Below are 14,902 nucleotides of genomic sequence, written 5' to 3'. Positions count from 1 at the left end.
CTCAGAGCCCAACGTCTCAAGGACAGTCGACGAGTAGACGAATTCCATTTTAGTCTCTTGAAAGCAAGCGATCGAAGCGCTGGAAGTTACAACAAGCGAGCGAATTGCCGTACGTCTGGCATGGGCGTTGAGGCCCCGAACGTTCCAGTTGATGATTTTGAGGCCGTGATCCATTAGGCAGAGGTCGACAGATGGGCACGCGATGGCTCAGCTAGGCCTCTATCGGGCTGCCCGATATCACCGTGGTGACAGGCGCAGTGGACGGGTCGGCGGGCAGCGCACGGCCAACGAGCGCGGCAATGGCCGTCAACACAACATGCGAGAGGGGCGCAGCAAAGACCCCATCATAAGCCTTCATGGCCTCGGCGGGGATCACCTGATCAGTGCCGATGATGCCGAGGGTGCGCAGTATCTGAACCTGCGCACGACGCTCAGCGGTGGGTGGCATGCCGGGTTTAGTCTTCACAGCGGCGGCAGATCGTCCTCTGCGCGGCGAGAAGTTGAGGGGCTGTCTGCGACGTTTGCATCCGGGGTTGGCAAGGGCAGAGCAAGTTTGCTTAGTTGCCGCGGCGAGGAAGTCTCCAAGGGTCCAGGAGCTGACAGAGGTCGGCTGCCTAGCACGGCGCAGGGTGATTGGCGGCATGGCAAACCGTCCTGCGCTGCGCACGAGAGTCGCATGGGACGCAGGGGTGGATTGTGGCGTGGACGGGCTTGGAGAAGCGGGCGTGGGCCTTCGCAGAATGCTCCTGGGCTCCTGGGCTGCGGGGGAGGGGCAGCCCAAGTCAGTGTTCCCGAGAGGCGCGGTGGAAGGCAAGATGCATGGTGTCCCACCACTCGCGTCCCACGATGGCGACGAGAGGTGGACATGCAGATCCGGCAGGGCCGCAGGGGTGGACGTGGGCACTTCATCCTGTGTAGTAGTGGCGGGGCCGGCATGCAAAGCACTAGGTGACAAATCAGCCACAGGAGCTGACGAGGGCGAAGCATCGCTTTGCCCCGACAGCGGATCAGCCTCGGGAGCCACAGGTGGTGAGGATGGGCCGTCCTGATCCCCAGACGCGCACACATTGGATGTGGTGGGTCCATCGCCCGAGGGGGTGTCTCCCTGTGCGCTAGGCGACGCGCACGACCAGGGCTTTGCGGGTCCGGCTGTAGGAGGAGGGCGGGCGGGCGCCAATAGGCAGGTGCCAGCTGTCGGGGTGGGAAGGACCAACGGTGGGGTGGGCGACCCGGTTGGCCTGGGATCCGCTGCAGCTGCAACTTTGGCCAGCGTCGCCTGAATCCCGGGGCGCTTTTTCTTTCCCCCACGTTTTCCTCTTTTGGCTTTGCGATGAGGCAGGTGGGTCCCAGCCTGGGGCCATGCATCCATGCATCTGTCACGGGATGGTACGGGCGGGGGCGCATGCACAGTCGCGGCGGCGCGGGGCGCCGGCTAGCCAGGGTCGACCGCCTCGCCATCGGCCCGTAGGCGGCCCCTGGAGCAAGTCCATCCGGCAGCGTCAACTGCCATGCCGTCGGCGCGTCCATCAGGGGCGGAGGTTGGTCGGCGACATTTCTGGCCACGGCGGCGTTGCTGGCCCCGTCCACGACCATGGCCTGCAGGGTCAGGCATGCTGCCATGAGCCTCTCCATCTCCAGTACCTTTGCCATTGGTAGCATCATCAACCACCCTGGGAAGGGCGGCGGATCGCACCAGCCGGATGGAGATAGGATACTCCAGGGTGCGGACGGCCGGAGGCAGGTCAGGCCGGTCGGTGGGGATGTGCTCGACGATCTCAAGGAGGCCAGGTCTCGCACGCGCCCGGTGAGCGAGAATACTGCAAGGTCCGCGCAGGAGCGCGTGTCTGGGTGTAGCCACTTAACCCAACAGCCAGTCCCGAGGATGTGCTCGGCCGTGGACAGGTGCCACGCCTGCGCTGGGATTCCACGGAGCTCGAGCTGCACGGAGTATGCAGAGCTCCCAGCAGTGGCGTGGGCGAGTTTGCACCAGGGGCGGAGCAGCAGGGAGAAGCGGGAGGCGTTGATGAGGTGGTCGCCGGCCATCCGGTCCATGATCAGCCGCGAGGAGGAGATGATGAGGAAGTCCTCCGGGGCGTGCTTGTGAACGGTGAAGTCGCCGGGCTATAGGTCGAACGTAGCATGCAGGGAAGCCTCCACGTCGGCCGAAGAGACGGAGGGCCTGGTGCCGGTGATGGTGGCAACCATGCCACGCGCGAGCACCTCCTCCGCTTCCTCCATCTCGATGGAAGGAGCGATGGTGATACGCGCTGGCGTGGGGGCGGGCGGCTGAGGCGGTGCGGTGTTACGAGGCCACGCGGCGTCGCGGGGGAGTCGAGGAGGAGGGTTGCGCAGCGGGGAGTTGGGCACCTGCTGGTGAACCGCCTGAGGCTGCGCACGGTGGTCGCCAGGGAGCCGTGTCTCGCAGCAGTTGGACTCGTGGCCGGAGATGAGACAGCGGCGGCAGCGCACGGGGTTGGTGCAGGCACGCACCTCGTGTCCGCCTTCCAGGCACCTGAAGGACAAGCCGGCGACTTCCTCGGGCGACGGGCTACGGCGGCGGCGCTGGGAAGGAGGGGTGGCCGCGCGACGCACGTGCGGGTGACGGTTCCTCCTCCGCGGCTGCTGGAATCCATCGACGTCGAGTACAGGGCCTCCAGACGCACGGTGGACTTCCGAGCGTGGTCCCAGGCGGGTGGCGGCAGCAACGCGGGCGGCTGACGCGGTCAAGCGGAGCGACACCAGGGCCGAGGAAGCAGGGGCCGGGCGCGGCGCGGCCGGCGACGGGGGGTCGTGCGGGGCCGGCGGGGTGCTGAGGACCTCGCGGTAGGAGCGCGAGTCAGAGGATTCGCCCGTAGAGCCGCTCCAGTGGATGCGACCGTCGGGGCTGGAGTCGCCGCAGCGGGTGTCGGCGGAGGCCATGGCCGGAGGGAGGGGGAGGAGGAGGGCTACCGGCGGGGATTCGACAACCAGTGAGTAGTCATCCTTACGTGCTTGCCAAGCGTTAAAAAAAACGTCTTGGTCAGTCATAGCAGGTGGTTCATATCCTAGCGTTGCACCAAGGACATAATTATTTTTCCCAGCTTGGAGGATAAGCCTCAGATTTTGAGCCCAGTCTACAAAGTTGCTATCATCATCTTTCAGCTTAGCTTTCTCTAGGAACGTATTGAAATTCAGGGTTGATACTGCGCGAGCCATTGATCTATAACATAACATTTTGCAAAGGTTACTTAGACTATGTTCAAGACAATTGAGTTTATCTAATCATATTACTAATAAACTCCCACTCAAATAGACATCCCTCTTAGTCATTCGAGTGTCGCATGATCTAAATTCACTAACTCAAGTCTGATCATCAGATGAGTTGAATATAGTTTCAGTGGTGAACATCTCCATGTTGATCATATCAACTATATGATTCACGCTCGACCTTTTGGTCTCTTGTGTTTCGAGGCCATGTGTGTACATGCTAGGCTCGTCAAGTTTCACCCGAGTGTTCCGCGCGTGCAACTGTTTTGCACCTGTTTTATGTGAACGTTGAGTCTATCACACCCGATCATCATGTGGTGTGTCAAAACAACGAACTGTCGCAACGGTGCACAGTTGGGGAGAACACAATTTTATCTTGAAATTTTAGTGAGGGATCACCTTATAATGCTACCATCGTTCTAAGTAAAATAAGGTGCATAAAAACATTAACATCACATGCAAATCATAAGTGACATGACATGGCAATGATGTTGTGCTTCTTGATCTCCATCACCAAAGCACCGGCATGATCTTCATCGTCACCGGCGCCACACCATGATCTCCATCATTGTGCCGCCAGCGACGTTGTCGTGCTCTCTATGCTATTACTACTAAAGCTACTACCTAGCAATATAGTAAACGCATCTGCAAGTACAAACGTTAGTTTAAAGACAACCCTATGGCTCCTGCCGGTTGTTGTAGTGTCGACGTGCAAGTCAATATTTAACTATTACAACATGATCATCTCATACATCCAATATATCACATCACGTCTTTGGCCATATCACATCACATGCATAGCCTGCAAAAACAAGTTAGACGTCCTCTAACTTGTTGTTGCATGTTTTACGTGGCTGCTATGGGTATCCAGTATGATCGCATCTTACTTACGCAAAGCCACAACGGTGATATACAAATTGCTATTTAAACTTGTCCAAGGACCGCCTCGGTCAAATCCAATTCAACTAAAGTTGAAGAAACAGACACCCGCCAGTCATCTTTATGCAACAAGTTGCATGTCAGTCGATGAAACTGGTCTCTCATAAGTGTACGAGTAAGCTTGGTCTGGGCCGATTCAATCCAACAATACTGCCAAATCAAGAAAATACTGAGGGCAGACAATTGAGCATCAACACCCACACTCTTTTTTGTTCTACTCGATATTTCATCTACGTATGAACCTAGCTCATGATGCCACTGTTGGGGAACGTTGCATGGGAAACCAAAATATTCCTACGCACATGAAGACCTATCATGGTGATGATCATCTACGAGAGGGAGATCGGATCTACGTACCCTCATAGATCGCTTAGCAGGAAGCATTAAGAAACGCGGTTGATGTAGTGGAACGTCTTCGTGATCCAAATCGCCGAGTCCCGATCTAGTACCGAACGGACGGCATCTCCGCGTTCAGCACATGTATAGCTCAATGACGATCTCTGCCTTCTTGATCAAGCAAGAGAGATGAAGAGGTAGCTGAATTCTCCGGCAGAACGACAATGTGGCAGTGATGGTGGTGGAGCTACTCCGGTAGGGCTTCGCCGTGTCGTACCGATCTAGCTACGATAAGTCATGAAGTAGTGGAGGGAGAAAGGTTTGCACAAAGGCTTGATGTGCAAAAACCCTCTCAAACCTCCACTATATATAGGAGAAACCAAGGGGTGATGGCCTTGCCTGCTACTCCAAGTAGGAGGGGTCAGCCGAGCCAAGGAGGATGGAATCCTCCTCCAATTCGGTTTGGAGGAGTCCTTTCCTTCTTTCCCACCTCCTTTTTCTTTTCTTTTTTTCCTTTATTGTTGTCTTAGCCGAAATATCCCTATTGGGCTGGCCTCACCATGCTACTAAGGGCTGGTGGGCCACATATGGGCCTATCAGGTTCTCTCCTGGGTGGGTGGCCCCTCCCGCTAAAACCCCGAAACCCATTCGTCACTCCCGGTACTTTATCGGTAATGCCCGAAATCTATCCGAAAGCCAAATGCAACAATCCTATTTATCAATCTTCGTTTCAGAACCATTTCGGAGACACCCGTGAGATCCGGGATCTCATCCGGGACTCCGAACAACATTCGGTTACCAACATCAATAATTCAACTATACTGAAAACGTCACCGAACCTTAAGTGTGCAGACCCTGATGGTTTAAGAACTATGTAGGCATGACCAATACACTCTCTGGCCAATATCCAATAGCGGGAACTGGACGTCCATATTATATCCTACATATTCTACGAAGATATTATCGGTTGAACCTCTATGTCAAGGATTCACACAATCACGTATATCATTCTCTTTGTCCTTCGGTATGTTACTTGCCCGAGATTTGATCGTCGGTATCTCCATACCTATTTCAATCTCTTTACCAACAAGTGTCTTTACTTGTTCCGTAATACAACATCTCGTGACTAACTCTTTAGTCCCTTTGCTTGCAAGGCTTGTTTGTGATGTTGTATTACCGAGTGGGTCCCGAGATACCTCTCCGCCACACGGAGTGACAAATCCTAGTCTTGATCCATGATAACTCAACGGACACCTTGGGAGATGCCTGTAGAGTACCTTTATAGTCACACAGTAACATTGTGACGTTTGATACACACAATGCATTCCTCCAGTGTGAGTGAGTTACATGATCTCATGGTCAAAGCAATGAATACTGGACATGCAGAAAACAATAGCAACAAAATGACACGATTATATGCTACCTTTATTGTTTGGGTCTTGTCCATCACATCATTCTCCTAATGATGTGATCCCGTCATCAAGTGACAACACTTGTCTATGCCTAGGAAACCTTAACCATCCTTGACCAACGGGCTAGTCAACTAGATACTTACTAGGGACATTGTTTAATCTATATATCCACACATGCATTTATGTTTCCATTCAATACAATTATAGCATGGATAATAAACGATTATCTTGAAACAGGAAATATAATAATAACTATTTTATTATTGCCTCTAGGGAATATTTCCAACATGTTGTACAATGAAGTCTATTGCTGAATAAAAAGGATAAGTATTTGTTATAGTTTGTATGTGATATGAAGTATATAAGAGGTCATCAAGTTACACTGAGTAAACATACACAAATATTTAGTAGGCATCTAGATAGGAGAAACCTGCAAGCAAATGAAGGACCAAAAGAGAAGGGGAGGATACGAGGGATTCATGGCCATGAACTATAGTCGGAGATCCATGTCATTGCCATGGGTGAGCTCGCCAGAGATGGCCGGCTACCGGTGAACGTCGTGGAGGTCGAGAAAGAACATTCTCACATCGCCGCCGTCCTCAAGCAGGACAAGGATGTCTAGGAAATGGAGTGGCGCGTGGGGTAGAGGGTGGGGTTAGGAAGGAGTAGCCGGAGTCGCTCGAACAATGCCGAAATTGGGGGTGATTGAAACCCTAGACGCCTAGTAGGGGTGCGGGTGGCTAGGAGCGGCAAATCCAGCCGGAAGGGTGGATACGACAGTGCGATGTAAGGAGAATCTGTTCGCTGGCGAGCCATGAGGGTAGAGGAGGGCGGGATGGTTGGCTTGGCTGCGATGGTGTGGGGAGGGAGACGAGGTAGGGTTTCACGAGAGGGCGGTGTGTGGGTGGTTGTGGATAGGACATGATGTGGGGCCAGATGTGTTGGCTCGGCTCTCTCTCCTTTTTTCCAAAAACAAGAGTTCAAAAATAATACTGACAGGTAGAAAAGAATACATGTGGCGGGCACAAAACAAAGCCCGCCACTGCTACTTAGTTGCGAGTGGCACGCACGTATTGCAACCCGCCACTCTTATTTTTGGACATACTTGCCACAAGACAAAAAATAACAATGGCGGGTACGTATTGCCGCCCGCCATTGGTAAATCAGGTAAGAGTGGAGGGTGCAATTTTCTGCCCACCACAACTAACATTTGTCCCATGACAAGTCTGCACGCCTCTTAAAAGTGGCGAGCGCAAACTGAGGCCTCTCACTGGTAAGCCAATAGTAGTAGCGGGCATGATTTTGAACCCTCCATTGTTAAATTTTCTGATTAGTTGTGGCGGGTGCTAGACTACACCCGCCACTATTGGGGGTTCACCTATACGCCCTTACCCTATAGTGCGTTGAGCGGTCGTTTGCATCGTCAACCAGGAGCACCAAATGAATAGAGTGAATGATGGCGTTCAAAACGGACGCCAACGTCCATTTCGGCTGTCCTTTCATCTGCACACAGGCAAAGATGATTTTAACCGATTTAAACATTGTGTTTCATGCAGCACTTGTGCCCATAAGAACAGTCATTTTGCGTGTCACCGGCTCCGATAAGACCAAGGAAGGAGTTTGAATCCTTTCATGTGATCAATCTACGATGTTTGCACGGAAGTCTTCACGTGTATTAAGTGGTTCGAGTACATCCAGCGTACAACCGCAACAATTTTTCACTCAGGGGATTGTCTTCATCGATAACATAGCAAGGAAGAAGTTCTAGAAGCTCACTGCAAGGAAGATCAAAGCAACCAAATGGGCTTGTGCGAATACTCATGCCAAGCTAGGTATCAGACATGATTTTAATTTGCTTTGTCATAATGTCGGGTTGCATCATTTTGTTTATCATGGATGTGGGACTACTGAATGATTGGCGGTTGATTTTCTTAGTACTCTCTTGCAGAAGGTTCGTTTGATGCCAAAATGCATACGAGGAGGACACGACCACTTTACGTCTCTTTAACCAAGACTTTAACATCACTTTAGTTGAGTGGTGTAACTACTTTGGCTTCCCCAACAATGGTGATGATATTAGATATGTTTTTGATTTCACTAGCCCACACCCAAGGCAATCCTTCTACCAAATGAGTCACCATGGCTCGAAGCAAAGAGCCAGTTGCACTAAAAGTCCTGCTATACATTATTTCTACTATGTTATCACTAACTCTTTGCAGGCAAGAGGAGAAGTTTACAAAGTGAATGATGAGAACATGTTAGTTCTCGGGAAGGCACAAACCTGGACATTAGATATTCTCCCAATCTAGGGGAAATACTTTTGCTACAGCTCGTGCATCAAGAAAACCATGCACAAGGAGATATCCTGTGTGGGAGGAGTCATCAGCATGTTTGCCAACTTCCTTGGCCTTAACTACAATCATCTCCGCCACATTGTTGGTAACACCCTTGTTAACATTCATGTTCTCACTAGCACTAGTGTGGTAGTAGTTAGTAATGGCAGTCATTGTATCAAAATTCCTGGAGTGGTGTACTTGTTAACCAAACCTATGACTAATCATTTCTCCATCAAGAATGGACAAGTACATTATATTGCACACGAAGGAGATGCAACTTTTGACCAAGAAGGGCCAAAACCTGATAAGTAATAACTCACCATTGATGAAGAGGGGAGCAACCCCAACAAAAATACACCACCTACACAGACCTCATCAACCTTCAGGGTTCTATCCTTGATATGAGCAACCTTGCATCGTCCCTGAGAGGCATGCCCGCCAACATGAGCTTGGACTTCTCCAACTGGAGGCAGGAGTGGACCTCTGATCAACCGCCACAATGATCTCGCTGGTTTGGGCTTGCAATAGCCTAAGCTTGGGGGACGTTTATATGTCTCTGTTGTATCTATAATTTTTGATTGTTTCATGCCAATATTATACAACTTTCACATACTTTTGGCAAATTTTTATATGATTTATGTGACTAACCTATTGATCTAGTGCCGAGTGCGAGTTCCTATTTTTTGCATATTTTTTATATGATTTATGCGACTAACAAATATTATGCTAGTATCCATATCAAACGAAGTCCAAACGTGATAAAAATATACGGAGAATTGTTTTGGAATTTATGTGATTTTTGGGGGGTGGAATCAATGTAAACAGGGCCCCACAGAGCCCACAACCCACCAGGGCTCGCCACAGGCCCCAGGCACGCCCTGGTGTCTTGTGCCCAACTCGAAAGTTGGCTGGAGCCCTTCTTCTGGCGTAAGAAAGATAATTTATGTAAAAAATCGTGTAAAAATTTCAACGCAATCGGACTTACGGATCTCCGGGAATTTAAGAAACTGTGAAGGGCCATATCTCGGAAGCGCGAAAACAGAAGAGAACAGAGAGGAGATCCAATCTCGGAGGGGCTCCCGCACCTCCACCGCCATGGAGTCCATGGACCAGAGGGGGAACTCTCCTACCATCTAGGGGGATGCCAAGTAAGAAGAAGAAGGAGGTGGGCTCTCTCCCCTCTGTCCCGGTGGCGCCGGAGTGTCGCCCGGGCTAGGATCGTGACGACGATCTACATCAACAACCTTGCTACCGTCAACACCAACTTTCTCCTCCTCTATGCAATGGTGTAACACCCCTTCTCCCCACTGTAATCTCTACTTAAACATGGTGCTCAACTCCATATATTATTTCCCAATGATATTTGGCTATCCTATGATGTTTGAGTAGATCTGTTTTGTCCTATGGGTTAATCATGATCTTTGTTGGTATGATTGTATATTTTCTTTATGGTGCTGTCCTAAGATGCCCTCATGTCGCGCAAACGTGAGCCCCCCCCCCGGTGTAGGCTGTTGCAATATGTTCAAGGTTTGCTTATTGTCGGTGTTGCGGGGCTGACAACAGCCTAAATGCGGATAAGTGGATTATGGCATATGGGAGTAAATAAGACTTGATACTTAATGCTATTGTTGAGTTTCACGACCTTAATGATCTTTAGTAGTTGCGGATGCTTGCTAGAGTTACAATCGTAAGTGCATATGATCCAAATAGAGAGACTATTTTAGCTCATGCCTCTCCCTCATAGAAAATTGCGAGAATGATTACCGCTACTTATTATCGATTGCCTAGGGACAAATGGCTTTCTTGTTGACAAAAGCTATCCACTTTTTTTACCTTGCAATTTATTCATAGTTTTATTCTCGCAAAGTAATCGTGGTTTTACTCTTGCAAAATAGTTTCATACTTGTTTTAGGTAAAGGAAACATGAAGCGTGCGTAGAGTTGTATCGGCGGTCGATAGAACTTGAGGGAATATTTGTTATACCTTTAGCTCCTCGTTGGGTTTGACACTCTTATTTATCGAAGAAGGCTACAAATGAACCCCTATAATTGTGGGTTATCAAGACCTTTTTATATCGTCGTTGCCGGGGAGCAATAGCGTGGGGTGAATATTCACGTGTGTGTTTGTTTGTTTTATCACTAAGTAGATTTTATTTCCCGTTCTAAGTTGTTCTCTATCTTTAGTTATGGATATGGAACACGAAGACGGGGAATCTCCTAAAATTAGTAGTACTTGCTACTCATGGAAATGGGGAACCTCCTAAAACCCTCGATGCTCGTTATGTGAAAAATATTATGCACTACTTTGATAATCCTGAGAAAACCCCATTCAACATGATATAATGGGAGACACGTTGGATCAACGTGAATACTTTAGGGATTATCGCTTGACACAAAAAGGGAAACTATTATGGGATCAAATTGATATGTTGCATTGGTATGCTTGGAATTTATGCCGGAGATATGATTTTACTTGCTGCTCTAGGAAGAATGCTCCACACCTTCCCTTTCCATGCAAATTTAATGATAATGTAACCTTGGCTTCTTATGCTAATGGTACATATGATTACTATGATGGGGAACTAATTAAAGAATTTGTTGATTTTAAAGGTGCTTATGAAATTGAATCTTTGTTTGAAAAGTTCAAAGATTTTGATGATTCAGTTTATAGACGTGAAATTTTTTTCTATCCTTAAATATTGCTATGATAATTATAAATACAATTCCGATATTGATGCGTTTATTGAGAAAGTCTCCGCTGTCGAAGAAGAGACTAATATTTTGCAGGAGTCTATGGAAGAAGGAATTCATGAAATTGTGAGATCATTGGATGAAAAAGATGATGAGGAGAGGTAAGAACAAAAGGAGGAAGAACAGATTGATCACCCGTTCCCACCTTCTAATGAGAGTAACTCTTCAACTCATACATTGTTTAACGTCCCTTCGTTCTTACCGAAGGATGAATGCTATGATAATTTCTATGATACTGTTGATTCGTTTGAAATATCTCTTTTTGATGAAGCTTGCTATTATTGTGGCCAATATTCCAGTATGAATTATGCTATTAGAGATGAACTTCCTATTGTTCCTTATATTAGTCCTATTATCTTTTTGAATTCTCCAAACTACACTATATCGGAGAAGTTTGCACTTGTTAAGGATTATACTGATGGGTTGCATTTTAGCACTACACATGATGATTTTTATGAATATAATATACATGTGCTTTCTGCTCCTACTTGCAATTATTTTGAGAGAAGAACTACATCTCCGCCTCTCTATGTTGCCCACACGATAAAATTGCAAGAAACTGCTTATGCTATGTATTGGCCTTTACTTGATGTGCATGACTTGTTCTTGTATGACATGCTGATGCATAGGAAGAGATTTAGACTTCTTCATTGCTTTATATATGTTGCTTTGTGCTCACTACTAAATGCCAAATCATTGCTAATTAAAATTGGCGTGGATATACCTTGGGATCCCGGTGGATCCATTACTTGAGCACTTTATGCGTAGTTTAATGGCTTTAAAGAAAGCGCTGCCAAGGAGACAACCCAGAAGTTTTAGAGAGTCATTTAATTCTGTTGAGTTCTTTTATAAAGTTTAAAAACAAAAAAAATATAGAGGGGAAATTAAAGCTTCACAAAAATAGAAACGATTGAAAGGTGATGCATTGGTGAAGTGAGGGTCGACCTTGAACACTTGTGTTCATGCTCATGGAAACAATGTAGAATTTTTCATGAAGATTCTCACAAAAATAATTATCCCCTTATACAAATCCATTTGTATAATAAAAATAATGTGCCAAGATTTGCCTTTAGGATGGGTAGATTGCTTGTTGGTATGTGCGGTGCAGAAACAAAAACATTGGCTGTAGCGCGTGGATTTTTGTTTTTTACTGGAACGTGAAAAGGTTCTAAATTTTTCTGCAAAGTCTTTCTATACAATTGTTTTATTTATTACTAATTTTTCAGAATTTTTGGAGTAACTGAAGTATGGTAGATGTAAAGATTGCTACAGATTGTCCTGTTTAAGACATATTCTGTTTTTGATGCATTGTTTTGCTTGTTTTGATGAAACTATCAATTTTTATCGGTGGTATGAGTCATGGAAAAGCTATATTACATTAGATACAACGAAAAAACAAAATATGAATTGGATTGCAACAGTACTTAGAGTAGGTATTTTCTTTATTATACTAACGGATCTTACCGAGTTTTCTGTTGAGTTTTGTGTGGATGAAGTGATCAAAGATCGAGGAAGTCTCGATATGAGGAGAAGTAGGAGAGGCGAGAGCACAAGCTTGGGGATTCCCAAGGCACCCCAAGTTAATATTCAAGGAGACTCAAGCATTTAAGCTTGGGGATGCCCCGGAAGGCACCCCATCTTTCTTTAACAACTAGCGGTATGTTTTCGTCTTTGCTTCGTTCATGTGATATGTGCAAATCTTGGAGCATCATTTGCATTTAGTTTTCATTTTTTATTTTATGCACCATGCTGGTATGAGATATTACATGTTTGATTTATAGAATGCTCATTGCACTTAACTTATATCTTTTGAGTATGGATTTATAGAATGCTTCATGTGCCTCACTTATATCATTTGAAGTTTGGATTGCGTGTTTCTCTTCACATAGAAAACCGTTGTTTGTAGAATGCTCTATTGCTTCACTTATAATTATTAGAGCATGATATTTTGCAGAACAAATTAAACTCTCATGCTTCACTTATATCTATTCAGAGATTCAACAAGAATTGGTCATTTGCTTGGTTAGTCATAAAATCCTACACAAAACTTATGAATCACTGAATATGATATGTTTGATTCCTTGAAATAGTTTTGCGATATAGAGATGGAATATGTGGGAGATATTAGTAAAAGGTTGTGGTTAGTAAGAATATTGGTGTTAAGGTTTGTGATTCCTGAAGCATGCACGTATAGTCTCTTGTTATGCCGGGAAGTTGGAGCACAATTTATCCTTGATTGTGTATCTTTGTGTGAAGGTCGGGTGCGCGCAATGCTTAACTCCTACCAACCTCCCCCCTAGGGACTTGCGTAGTAGTACTTTTCTTCGAGGGCTAATAAACTTTTGAAATAAGTATATGAGTTCTTTATGACTAATGTGAGTCCATGGATTGTACACACTCTCACCTTTCCGCAATTTGGTAGCCTCTACGGTATGGTGCATTGCCCTTTCTCACCTCGAGACGTGGTGCAAACCTCACCGGTGCATCCAAACCCCGTTATATGATACTGTCTATCACACATAAGCCTTATTATATCTTCCTCAAAACAGCCACCATACCTACCTATTATGGCCTTTCCATGGCCATTCCGAGATATATTACCATGCAATTTCAGCCGCCTCCGTTTGACTTGAGCATTCATTGTCGTATTGCTTTGCATGATCATATAGCTGACATAGTAGTTGTGGCTCAGCCACCGTGCATCATTTTTTATACATGTTACACTAGATCATTGCACATCATGGTACATTGCGAGAGGCATTCATGTAGAGTCATATTTTGTTCTAGGTATCGAGTTGTAATTTTTATTTCTTTTGAGTTATAAGTTAATAGAAGTGTTATGATCATCATTATTCATTATTAGAGCATGTCCCAGTGAGGAAAGGATGATGGAGAGTATGATTTCCCCACAAGTCGGGATGAGACTCCGAATAATGAGACAGGAAAAAGAAAAAAAAGAAAAAAAAAGAAGAGAGAAGGGGCATGCTAGTTCCACACTTGTGCTTCAAAGTAGCACCATGTTTTTCATATGCAGAGTCTCCTACGTTGTCACTTTCATATACCGGTCGGAATTTTTCATTATAGGATTAGATGCACACCCAGTTAGTTTTGATATGGATCTTTCATACACTTATAGCTCTTAGTGCATTCATTGTATGGCAAAACCTACTCCTCACATTGATATCAATTAATGGACATCTCCATAGCCCGTTGGTTAGCCTCGTCGATGTGAGACTTTCTTACTTTTTTTGTCTTCTCTATATTTACCCCTATCATCATACTCTATTCCACCCATAGTGCTATATCCATGCCTTGCTCTCATGTATTGCGTGAGGGTTGAAAAAGCTGAAGCGCGTTAAGAAGTATGAACCAATTGCTTGGCTGACACCGGGATAGTACATGATTTATACTTTGTGTTAAGAAGACAGAGCATGAGAAGATTATATGACTTTGTAGGGATAGCTTTCTTTAGCGTTGATATTTTCAAAGACATGATTGTTTATTGGGATGCGTGAGTATTGATGTCTTTATGTCAAAATATGGACTATTGCTTTGAATCACTTATGTCTTGATATTCATGCCATGATTAGATATATGATCAAGTTTATGCTAGGTAGCATTCCAGATCATTTTTTTACCATTTACTTACTCGAGGATGAGCATGAATTAAGCTTGGGGATGCTGATACGTCTCCATCGTATCTATAATTTTTTATTGTTTCATGCCAATATTATACAATTTTCACATACTTTTGGCAACTTTTTATATGATTTATGCGACTAACCTATTGATCTAGTGCCGAGTACCAGTTCCTGTCTTTTTGCATGTTTTTGGTATTGCAGAAAATCCATATCAAACGAATTCCAAACGTGATTAAAATTTA

The sequence above is a fragment of the Hordeum vulgare genome, chromosome 2H (genome assembly GCF_904849725.1).
Source record: "Hordeum vulgare subsp. vulgare chromosome 2H, MorexV3_pseudomolecules_assembly, whole genome shotgun sequence".
Lineage (NCBI taxonomy): Eukaryota > Viridiplantae > Streptophyta > Magnoliopsida > Poales > Poaceae > Hordeum > Hordeum vulgare.
This window is presented reverse-complemented; position numbering follows the sequence as displayed.